General features: G+C 46.6%; 1 long non-coding RNA gene across 1 annotated transcript in view; it reads right to left on the bottom strand.

The window, feature by feature from the left end:
- Positions 1 to 4,834: 4,834 nt before the first annotated feature.
- LOC121822519 (uncharacterized) overlaps positions 4,835 to 11,435 on the bottom strand; it is a 32,246-nt gene continuing 25,645 nt past the window's right edge. Inside the window, exon 6 of the long non-coding RNA XR_013044564.1 lies at positions 4,835 to 7,358. This is a non-coding gene — a long non-coding RNA (uncharacterized LOC121822519). The remainder of the gene's footprint in view (positions 7,359 to 11,435) is intronic.

Consider the following 11,435-nt stretch of genomic DNA (forward strand, 5'->3'; position numbering starts at 1 on the left):
TGTCTCTCCTGAAGATCTCATCTCTGTGCCTAGGCCAGGCTGTCAGTCCCAGGGTGAAGAGGCAAACATAACCTGTGAGGATGTACATCACACCAACATCACCATCCACCCTCATGGCCTCATAGTGAAGGACTTCATGAGTAAAACGAGACAGAGGACAAAGCACCAGCCAAGGCCAGAGGAGACGCACGCCCCAGCTTGACTCGAGGGCTGGGAACAATAGGGGTTTCAACAGCACGAGGTCTGAGAAGGTCATTCCACATCTATCAGTAAGAGAGCAATGTGAATTTCTAAGCAGCGACATCTGGAAGATCAAAACTATCGCACTTCAATCACCAGGAAGCTCTCTGCTCGTTACATGCAATCATACTTAGTTATTAATAGACGCAGGCTCGACACCGGCATTCTGCATGCTCATCCTGAGGTGCGCGAGGGACTCTGCTGGCGTTTAGTTAGTCATTTTCATCAGCATCTTCCACGGATTGACCGATCTGACCCCAAAACCTCACGCTGTCACTCATCATAAGTGAATTTATCAACATGTACGTAATCAGAATACACAGGAGAGCCTGAGCTGTTTGCATATGGAATTACTTCACTCTTCACGCTTCAAAAAAATTCAATTTTGCATAATAAATAATGATAAGGGCCAGTTGACAATTATCTAGATGGGAATATTACGTGGAAATGATTGGAATTTCAATGGGCTGGGGGATCTGTCTGGAGGCTGCCTAAGTAATCAGCCTCCGCGGCTGACTCCCTCCATTGTCGGGCACACAAAGCTCCCACCCTCCTGCTGCAGGCTGCAGTACGCACCCTGCAAATTGGCACGAACCCTATTAGTAATTTCCTCCTGTGACACAGGCTTAGATGCACAGTCAGGCGAATATGAAAATTAATTAGGCTATTATTTTAATGCAGAAGAACAGAAGCTTATCTGGAAAAAAATCGCATACACACACTCACACAAACACACATGCTCACACACCTCCAAACAAATGTGTAACTGGGTCTGCCTCCCCCCAGAAGACCCTGCCACTTACCCCAGGCCCACTCCAAGGCATTGTGTTTCCCCTCAGCTTCTGAGTGACTCAGAAATGGAATAATCACCTCAAAGGGGGGAAAAAGGACAAAGCTCATTCTTGATTTTTCCGAGAGAGCACAGTGCAATGTGGCTTGATTGCAAGGCTTGGTAGGGTATTGTGACTTTCGCTAATTACACTTCATGCTGCATTTTCTAAGCTAGTCATTGTATCCACGGAAGAATGCTGGGAGATAGCACATCTCCCTGCCACTTTGCACCCCGTCAAGATGCAAAGCCACATGGGAGATGTGCACCTGCTTCAGAGGTGTACCTTCTGACCAAGGCTCAGCTCGCGGCCCTGAGACCCAGGCCTTCTGTAGCATCAACAGTCATTTTAAAGGGTTGATGGTCAGAGGGCTTTGTTAATTATGAAACAAATGAAGTTGGGCATGGTGACACAAGGCTAACCTGGGCTACACAGCAAGACCCTGTCTCAAAAGCAAAAAAAAAAAAAAAAAAGAAGAAGAAGAAGAAACACAGGCAGGCGAGATGGTTCCCTGGGTGTGGACACTTGACATGAAGCCTGACAACTTGTTTTTGATCCTTAGGACCCACAGGATGGAAAGAGAAAAGTCAACTCCAAATAGTTGTCCTCTGACCTCCACAGGTGTGCTACAGCACGTGTGTGTCCACACATGTACATATATACATGCACACATAAAATACATATGTGTTTTTTTAAAAACACCAAGTATCAGGGGACCAGACATGCAAACAGAAAATCCTGCAGTTTCCCCCATAAATGTGCCAGTCCTGCAGGCTTTCTGGCCTGGTATGGCTCCCAGGTGCGCACCTCTAGACCTGCATCAGACAGGCCCTGCAAGACTTCCACAACCCTGTGCTCTTCCACGGCAGCTGTCCTCCTACTGTTCCAAGTGAGGACATTAGGAGTCCTCAGCTCCTGATTGGCAGGTTGTCTGGTTCCACCCACTCCCACCATGTTCTGCCTCCTTTACCTTCCTAGTTCAGGGCACCAAGCAAGGTTCAGGCAAGACACTCTCCAGAAAGGGCCAGGGACAGCAGAACAGAATTTATGGCCATCTTAGTTGCAATGGGTGCTAGAAGTGATGGTGTGGCAATGAAGATCCCCACTGGCCTGTTGGAAACTCTTTCCAGAAGAAAGGAAAAAAAAAAAAAAAAAAAAAGCACCTGCCTTCCCCTCTCACTCCACAGAGAGAGAAAGACACAGTGTGACTTCACAGGCTGAGGGGAGTGTGAGCCCAGATAGGCAAGCACAGTGTGAAAGCAAGCTGAGGACACCCAGGTGTGACACAGTCAGCGAGGCCCCAGCACCTGGACAAGCACCTCCTACTGAAGACAGATGACAGCCCCAGTAGAAGGTGGTGCTAAAATGGGAGCCCTCAGAGTGTGGTAACCACTAGGAGGGGTCCAGAAAGGTGCCACTCAGATCCAGAAGCCTCTCTTGGGACCATCCTTCTTCTAGTGGGACCCCTACTTCCTCTAATGACTTTTGACTCCGTTGTTGATGAGGATTAGTGGACAGGGGCTACAGCTACCTCCACCATGTCTTCTGTGTTAATCTGTCATCCCCTACCCCTGATTTACTCATCTGGGAGAGGGCTGCTGGGGACCAGGCCATGGCCTGGACTAGAGGGATCTCTGGTCCCTCTGTTCATGTGCCCTGGCACCCATTGGCGGAGCCATCCGTACTTCATCCAACTTCCGCCACTGGTGAACCTACAGCTTTTCCTGTTTCACACTCTAACGTGGGAAAGGAGGTAAGTGGCCCCATTAATGTCCTCATCATTGGTGAGAGGCCACGACCAAGAGTCCCACAGCAGGAGGAACGCCCACCATGCATGGGGACCATATCCACGAAGCCACAGACGGGGAGGGGCCCGACATCGCATGGCTCCCTGTGACCGTGGAGAGCTCAGGGCTGGAGGGCAAGCAGCCCTGGGCTCTGGAGTGTTCCGGGGACTGCACCATTTGCTTCCTCTCTGTTGGTCCTAGGCTGGTGCATGGATCTTCTGGGAGCCAGGACAGAGGCATCAGCACGGTAGACAGGGGCCAAGGGCAAAATGCAGGGGCGTCCCTCCAGCAGGACGTTCTGAGCTGAATCCCACTCCTGCCCCATATCCGTACCTGTCTGCTTGCTGCTCTGGGTGACCACGGTTGCTTTGGGCTCCTTAGACACACTGTGGACACTTTACAAGGACTCAGCTCCTCCGCCGGAGGTCATTTCTCTTACTGGAGGTGTCCCAGAGCCTCCAGGCTGACTTCAGGGTCAGACAGCTTGTTTGTCCGTGGGTCTAGCCCAGCTCATACCAAGACCCAGGTGTCTCAGCTTCCATCCATTCACAATAGGAACAACAGGAGCAAGATCTGAACCCTGAGTTAAAATCTACACTTCAAGTCCTGTGGTAAAAGACAGGTTTCAGAAGCCTGTCTGCTGACAAGTGCCTAATGTGTGTGAAGTAAGCAGACTTCTCTACAGGTCTTCTGCTGAGACAGAGACAGGGAGAGACATTCCCAGAAGTCAAGAAAGAGAGGAGGGGGAGAGAGAGAGACTGAGAGAAAAAGAGAAAAAGAAAGAAAGGAAGGAAAGAGAGAGAAAAAAGAAAGAAAGAGAGAAAGAAAGAAAGAAAGAAAGAAAGAAAGAAAGAAAGAAAGAAAGAAAGAAAGAAAGAAAGAAAGAAAGAAAAGGAAGGAAGGGGGAGAGAGAGAGAGAGAGAGAGAGAGAGAGAGAGAATAAAAGATAAAAGCAGACAAAGAAAGGGAGGCAGACAGGCATAACAAAGCAGAGAGAGAGAGAGAGACAGAGACAGAGAGAGACAGAGACAGAGAGACAGAGAGAGACAGAGACAGAGACAGAGACACAGAAAGAACAAGAAAGAAACCGACAGGGGAAAGACGGAAAGAAAGAGGCAGCTGAGAGCCCCTGGTCCTGGTGATGTGGCCCAGAGAACAAGGTCACATGGTAAAAACAAGGCAGAACACAGCCAGGTCAGAGACACAAGCTGACAGGACACAGCAGAAGAGCTGACTCGGCCTGTTCTCAATGTCAGTGTCACAAGAGGCAGAAACATAAAGGCTTGGGACCCAACCTAGAAGAAGAATAATGAAGATCCATAAAGGTTATATACAGGGAACCTGTCTTTGATTTTGCAAAGAGCCACGAAGGAAACGATCAAGTCGCCTGCAGATCTTGGTGTGTGTTGTATGTAACTATGTTAAAACTCTGCTTTGGCCAGTTTACAGAGGAAGCTGTCCCCAGGAGAGATCAATCAAAGTGGTCAGGACTATCACCTTGTCTGCATCTCACTCTTAGATTAACCACTGAAGAGTACAGCCAATGTATCATGTGTGATGTTGCACACCTTTAATCCCGATGTTCAGACGGCAAAGGCAGTCGATCTCTGTGACTTCTAGGCCAGCCTAGTCTACATACTAAGTTCCAGGCTATCCAGGTTTAAACAATGAGACCAAGTCCAAAAAAGTGAACACCCACAATGGTAATTCACGCTCACTCACATCACACAGAGATGCACACTCAACAACACATTAGAGAAAGGCAGAATGAAACAGCTATGGTATGGGAGCTTAAGGGTGAGCTGAGAGGTCACAGGTGACAATGAGTGATGAGAGCTGATGGGCATGGCCTGCACTGTGAGGTCACAGGGGACATTGAGGACCTACACTGTGAGGTCAGAGGGGACAGTGAGGGATCAGAGCTGATGGGCGTGGCCTGCACTGTGAGGTCACAGGTGACAGTGACAGGCTGCAGATTGCATGTTTTTGAAACTTTAGGTTTGTACTTTTTTAAAATAAAGGAATGCCAAAGCTTAAAACAGAGGTAATTCAAAGTGAAATAGAAAGAAAGTCCTTCGGCAAGGACTGTAATCTGAGAGGACTGGTCATCACTAGAAATGGGCTTTTCATTTGTTTTTGTGAAACAGGGTTCTCCCGTGTAGCCCAGTCTGGCCCTGAACTCCTGATTCTCCTGCGTTTCTCTCTGGCTATAAGCAAGGGCTAGGAACTTGAGTGTGCAGCACCACACCCAGCTGCCATCTGTAAAACTGTGGTGAGGTGTCTGTCTAGTTCTTTGGCCTATTTTTGTTTGTTTTTGTTTTGTTTTTGAGGAAATATCTTTCTAGGTAGCTCTGGATAGACTTGAACTTGAGGTACTCTTCCTGTCTCAGTTTCCCTAGTGCAGGGATGAGAGACATGAACCACCATGACAGACTAGAATAAGCTTGTAAGCAAAATGGGATTATCTCAGACAGAATTGACAAAGATATGGGTGCACATGCCTGTCTCAAGGCCTTAGCACACTCAGCAGAGGGCTGATCCCACAGCTTACTATAATAGAATGAATAAAAAGAGCAAAGAAAGAAAACATGAGAAACCACAATCATACAGAAAAAATGCACTCGCCCAATACCACAATTAATGTAACAGAACTTATAATCCCAGCTGATCAGAAAGATGCCTGGAGTCCAGGAATTTGAAACCAATCTGGACTACATAGCCCCTCCAAAAAGCAAAAGAAAAACTTTGAATGTGGAAGTAAATTGAAGCCTTAATCTGAAACTTTAATAATTAAAAAAAAAAAAGACAGTTTATAAGAGCACATCTAAAATAAAAGTACTTTTAAAACTTTAAAAAAGAAAAGGGTCTAGAGAGAAGGCTCAGTGGTTAAGAGTACCTACTGCTCTTGCAGAGGATCCAAGCTTGATTAACAACACCTATGTCAGGTGGATCACAATCACCTATAACTCCAGCTCCAGGGGATCTGGCTCCCTCTTCTGGTCTCCACAGACACCTGCACTCACATGAGCATATGTACACACAGATATACATACAGACACATAATTAACAAATAAATAATTTTTTTTTAATATTGGAAGCAATGAGATGCAAAAAATGATTCAAGAACAAGAAAACAGCATCATGCCTGTGAGCTTGGGAAACTATTACTTCCCTCTCCAGACCTTCTGTGTGACAGAAATAAGTTCATAATGCCACAAGACTGGAGCTCAAATCAGACCCAGCTTTAGGCTGAAAAGAAGATCGGTATCCTAAGAAGCAAACAAGACTATTGCCCCATGGCAGCCTTGAACTAGAGTCAGAAAAGCAGTGTCTATGCAGCCAAAGCAAGGGGCTGTGTTGATGAAGACTGCAGCTCTACAGCCTCACACATCCAGAACATGTGACTAGAACTGAACCACCACAGCAGGAAAGCCCCAGGTAGCATGAGCTCTCCAGACTCTAGAGGCTCAGAGGAGACTTCTGAGGGTGTGACTTTGTTAAGACAAGACTTCAAGAAAAGGAAAGCTGTTAAGCAAATCCATGACAGTCTGTTAAAGGGTATCAAGGTTTTATTAAGATGTAAAATGGAGAGAAAGACACTCATGGATACAGAACAAAGTAAACAGCTGTTGTCCTCTGTTCTGCCCAGGGGTGAATGGAACCAGCCATCTGGTCTCCGACCACCCCAAGAGAGAGCAAGTGCATGCCCCCTCCTCAGTTTTAATCAGTCAAATACCCAGAAAAAAAAAAAACACGCCTCTATCAGACCAGATACCCAAGGTCATTGGCAGAGCAAATTCCCATAACACTTTCCTTTTTGTCTAAATAAGAAGGTTCTAAACCTAATATAAAGTTATATACCATAAAAACAATTATCAAGTATTGTCTAGAATAAAGAAAAGGTAATAACATAAACAAAAATGGAACTACAACCATCAAGAACAACATCGAGCAAGAAACATATACTAATTGTCCAGGCCAAAGGTAATTGGCAAATTATAGAGATTACTCCAATAACTGTCCTATCCTGAAGAATCTAAATCATGTACCTGAAATGCTCTTAGTTAAAATAAAATACAAGAGGATTGTAACTCTAACTATCTAGTCTTCAACCCTCTCAAAGACCTGAGAAGGAAAATAATATTACCTGAGTGAGTGGGAAGTGCAAGCAAGCAACTTCCAAAACATGCAAGGTATGACAGAAACAGATGGCTGCCTGGACAGTCACCCCTAATGTTTCTGCAACACTGGGGCATCCATTATTGACTACCAGCCTAGAGTACCTGACAGACCATTTTCAGAAGCAGGATATTTTGAAAGACTGTCTTACCTTGTCTCGGCAAGGTTTGGCAGTTGCTTTTCCTTATGTCCTGCTTGTCTGGATTACTGTCAGCAGTTGAGGCAAGGGTAGTTCTTTGCCCAATAGGCCATTTTTGCCAAGAAGACAAATGTCATAAGGAATGTCTTCGATGCCCAACATCCTCTTGAGAGCAGATCGGTGCTGCCAGGAACAATTGTGTCTCATGTTAACAGAATTCTAAGTTATTAAAACATTTTAAATGACATATTCTCTAGGTCTATGAAGTGTTTGAAGATTATCTATCTATTGACATATATCTCTGTATATCTAGGAAAGCTAACTAACATGACTATAAGCATGACAAGCATGGGTGACTATTAACCTGTAATTTTTACCAACCTAAATAGCTTAAAGACTAAGGTTTAACATTAAAAAAAAAATCTGTAGACACATGTACAGTTTAAGGACAATGACCTTAAATTTGTAACAATATACAAAAATATCTTAATCAGAGGTAGGAATGTATAGTGCAATATGACAGCAATATCCTTAATTTGTATAAATATACAAAATATCTTAAACAGAAGTAGACAAACATACAGTATGACAAATATAATTTTACACTTGTATCAAAGTACAAAAATATTTTAAACAAAAGTAGGAACATATGTACAAAATGACAAATATAATATACAAATTATCTTAAACAGGAATAGAAAAATAATTTTACATTTGTATCAATATACAAGAATCCATACTAATGCAAATTATCTAGAGCTGATAGTTGCTAAATTAGTTTACAAGGAGATACAATAATCTACTTTATTATCCTATCCTCTACTCCCCCCCCTTTTTAAAAAGATTTCTGAGTCTAAACAGAGATTCTTAAATCTAAACTTTATTGTTTTATCCCCAACCCTATTACAAATTATAACCAACCCCTTACAGATGCCTGTGCTGTGTACCTGTGTGTCTATGTGGTGTGTAAGTCTCTGTGTCTGTGTGCATCTTTGTAGTATGTGTGTCTGAGTTGTGTGTATCTGCATACAATGTGTGTCCAGGTGACTGTGTCTAGTTTGTGTGTGTGTGTGTGTGTGTGTGTGTGTGTGTATGAGGTGTGTGTATATGTGAGTGTGTAGCTACATGCAGTGTGTGCCCATGCATCTCTGTGTGTCCACTGTGCTTGAGTACATGCACATTGGAAGGATGAATGGGCACTCCTAGCCTGAGGTGTTGAAGGTCACATGACAGCCCTGGGTCACTGGGAACTGTTGCCCTGAGTTTTTTCACACCTGATCAAACACTGTCGAAAGGCTTTCTCCTGAGTCTGGTGGCTTCAAACCTCACAGACTACCTGGATACAGGGGTCATCTCACCTCCTGTGGGTACCTGCAAGCTCATCCCACCCAAGTCACACTATGCTGGGGACAGATGCTGAGGAGCCCTTCTCCACAAGGCCACAGAGTCCCACGTTGCCTCCCGTCACCTACCTAGGTGGTGGATGCTGGCCTGGTATGAGCTGTCTAGGTGTTACCCCCACCCAAACTCCACCACTCCCTGCTGAGCCCTGATGCCCACAAGCTACTGGTCCCAGCCACAGAGCTTTCCTGCCCACCTGGATCAGGTGATCATACTGTACATTTTCCTTTTTAATATGATCAAAATCAAGTGGTCATTATTCTGGTGGAAGCTCCACCTCAGCCCCTGGTACCCTGGCACCCTGGCATCCATAGACCCAAAGAGTCTGGAATGTTCTGGTGGAAGCCCCACCTCTCTGCCCAGACCCTGCCCCTCAGAAAATCCTGTCAAACATGGCTATTCCCCCAGAGATGCCCAAGACCACTCCCACAGGGTAATTAAACTGCCGCCAACGAAACAGACACGTGGTTTTCAGGTCTCTCGTCCCTGTCTCCTCTCTGGGGGGCCGGAGAATCACCCGGGAACATTTTACCCATTAAGCTGGGGCTTTTTCTAATTTGGTCTGATTTGGTCTGGTTCGGATTGCTGCGTTGGCGGAGAGGCTTATTGGGGTGCAGAAACTTTTCAGTCATGGAAACACGCCCAGCAAGACATAGACCTACCTATGAACAAATAACTGGACTCTGAATCCCTGCCACAGTGACCCGTGCTTATAGCTTCCTTTATGCATAGCTGTCCCTTAGGAAACCTGCCAATTCAAAACCTAACTGCTTCTTCTCCAATTATTCCCTGAGTAAAGCAAGGTGCTCCAAACAATGGAAAAAGTGAAAGGAATTCACTCATTGTCACGGTGCACAGCTTCAAAGACTCCTGATGTGAGGGAGTGAACAACGCCATTGGTAACCCCTGGTGATGTTTGTATGGTGTGGAATGTGTGAAGGCAGGTCCAGAGTGGGAGGCGTGATGGGCTGCGGTGCAGACACATCCTCTGCCTGGCACCGATGATACTGCCAGCCTGGTCTAGCACCTGCAATACCTTTCAGTCAGTAGTCTCATGGTGCAATAGAATTGTGCTGTGCCCAGGACCTGTGTAACCACCGACCATCCCAGACAGCTTCTGAGAGCTGGGAGGCAACCTCCAAGACTCCTCCCACCAGGCCACAGCTCTGTCTCCAAAAGCTCTCATATCCTCCATGCCCTTGCCCCACCCCGGGGACTTCAGTTCAGGATGAAAGCTGAACCCTGGCTTGCCAACAGTCTAGGAAGAGGGTGAAGAATGGGAAAGTTGTGATGATGGGATCAGGTCCCAATGGCTGCTCAGCATGCTTTGCTGGTGCAGGGCTGCCTGGAACAGACATTGCTCTTCTGCCGGAAGACGGCAATCAGAAGGCTGGAAAGGCAAGGAGAGACGATTCAATGAGCAAAGCCCCTGTCTTGCAAACTCAAGGACCTAAGTCAGAACAGTGTGACTCAGGACCCATGCCAGGCATGACTGAACGTTTATAATCCCAGTACTGGGGAGGCAGAGACAGGAGGATCCCTATAACTTCCTGGCCAAGCCTAATTGGTGAGCTCCAGGCCAACAAGAGACACTGTCTCAAAGGAGATGGCAGAATTCCTCAGGATGATACCTAAGGTTATCTTTCAGCCTCCACAACACACACATGTGCACCTTCATAGCTATGAACATACACATCCACAAATGTGTGTGCATGTGCACACACGCACACCCACATTCATTAAAGGGGGGAAAGACAGCAGCAGAAGTGTTGCCCCAAGTTCTAGAAACTTCTAAGAGACACTGGTGCAGCCTCACATCCCTCTTCTTCCCCCTTTCAGCCTGTTCCTGGGGCATGGGTGACCTGTTTGTACCATGGTAACATGCCCACACTTGAGATACAGGCTTCGGGTACCCTCTGAGTGCTCCCTACGGCTTCCTCAGCTCTGCTCAGAGGCTAGGACCATGAAGACAACTCTGATCAATTCCAAGGTCCTCTAGCCTTATGGGATGGTGGGGTGTCCTCCTGAGCTGGCTGTGTCCCCCAGTGGGCATCGCCTGAGTGACTGATTTACCTACTTCCTTCCCCTATGGGTGCAGCCTTGCTAAAGGAAGTGCATCACTGGGGGCAGGCTTTGAGATGAACAAGCCTTACCTACTTAGAGCTTGTCCTTTCTACTTCGTGTTTGTGTTTTAAGATGTAAGCTCTCAGCTTCCTGCTCCCAACTCCTCCATGCCTTCACAGTGCTCCCATCTGGACACCAAGTATTCAAATATATGAGCCTATGGATATTTTATATTTGAGCCAAGCCACCACACCCCCTGTGTTCTGTAAGAGGCACTGCAGACATTCCTAGGCAGCAACAGCCCCCTTGCATCTGGATGCTGGGCCCTTCACAGTCTCAGGGGTCAGGAAGCACAGGGAGAATGCAGTGAGTTACATGTTATGGAGGCTGGGGTTCCACAGAAGGCAAACAAAACAGGAAATCAGAGAGAGGAGGGGAGGGCTGTGGACTTGGGGTGCCCCTTGCAGTCAAGGCTGGTGCCTGGACTGGTGCGCTCCACTGTAGTGTGGGAGATATGCCAATGATGTGAACATTTCCTCTCCCAAAGACCTGCTCCTACTGGGTTCAGGATTCAGGAGAGAAATCGTTACGTCACATACTACCGCCTAGTCCAGTTACTGCCACAGCATTGTGCACAGGGTAAACTCTGCAGATGGGGCCAAGGCAGATTACAGAAGAGCTGGGCTGGGCACAGACAGGCTTTCCCGCCTGGAAGAGAAACAGAGTATGCTGTGGCCGCAGCATGTGTGAACCCACTGGGATCTGTGGTGCTTAATTTTGATTGTCAGCCACACC

This window comes from Peromyscus maniculatus, chromosome 14 (assembly GCF_049852395.1).
Source record: "Peromyscus maniculatus bairdii isolate BWxNUB_F1_BW_parent chromosome 14, HU_Pman_BW_mat_3.1, whole genome shotgun sequence".
NCBI classification, from domain to species: domain Eukaryota; kingdom Metazoa; phylum Chordata; class Mammalia; order Rodentia; family Cricetidae; genus Peromyscus; species Peromyscus maniculatus.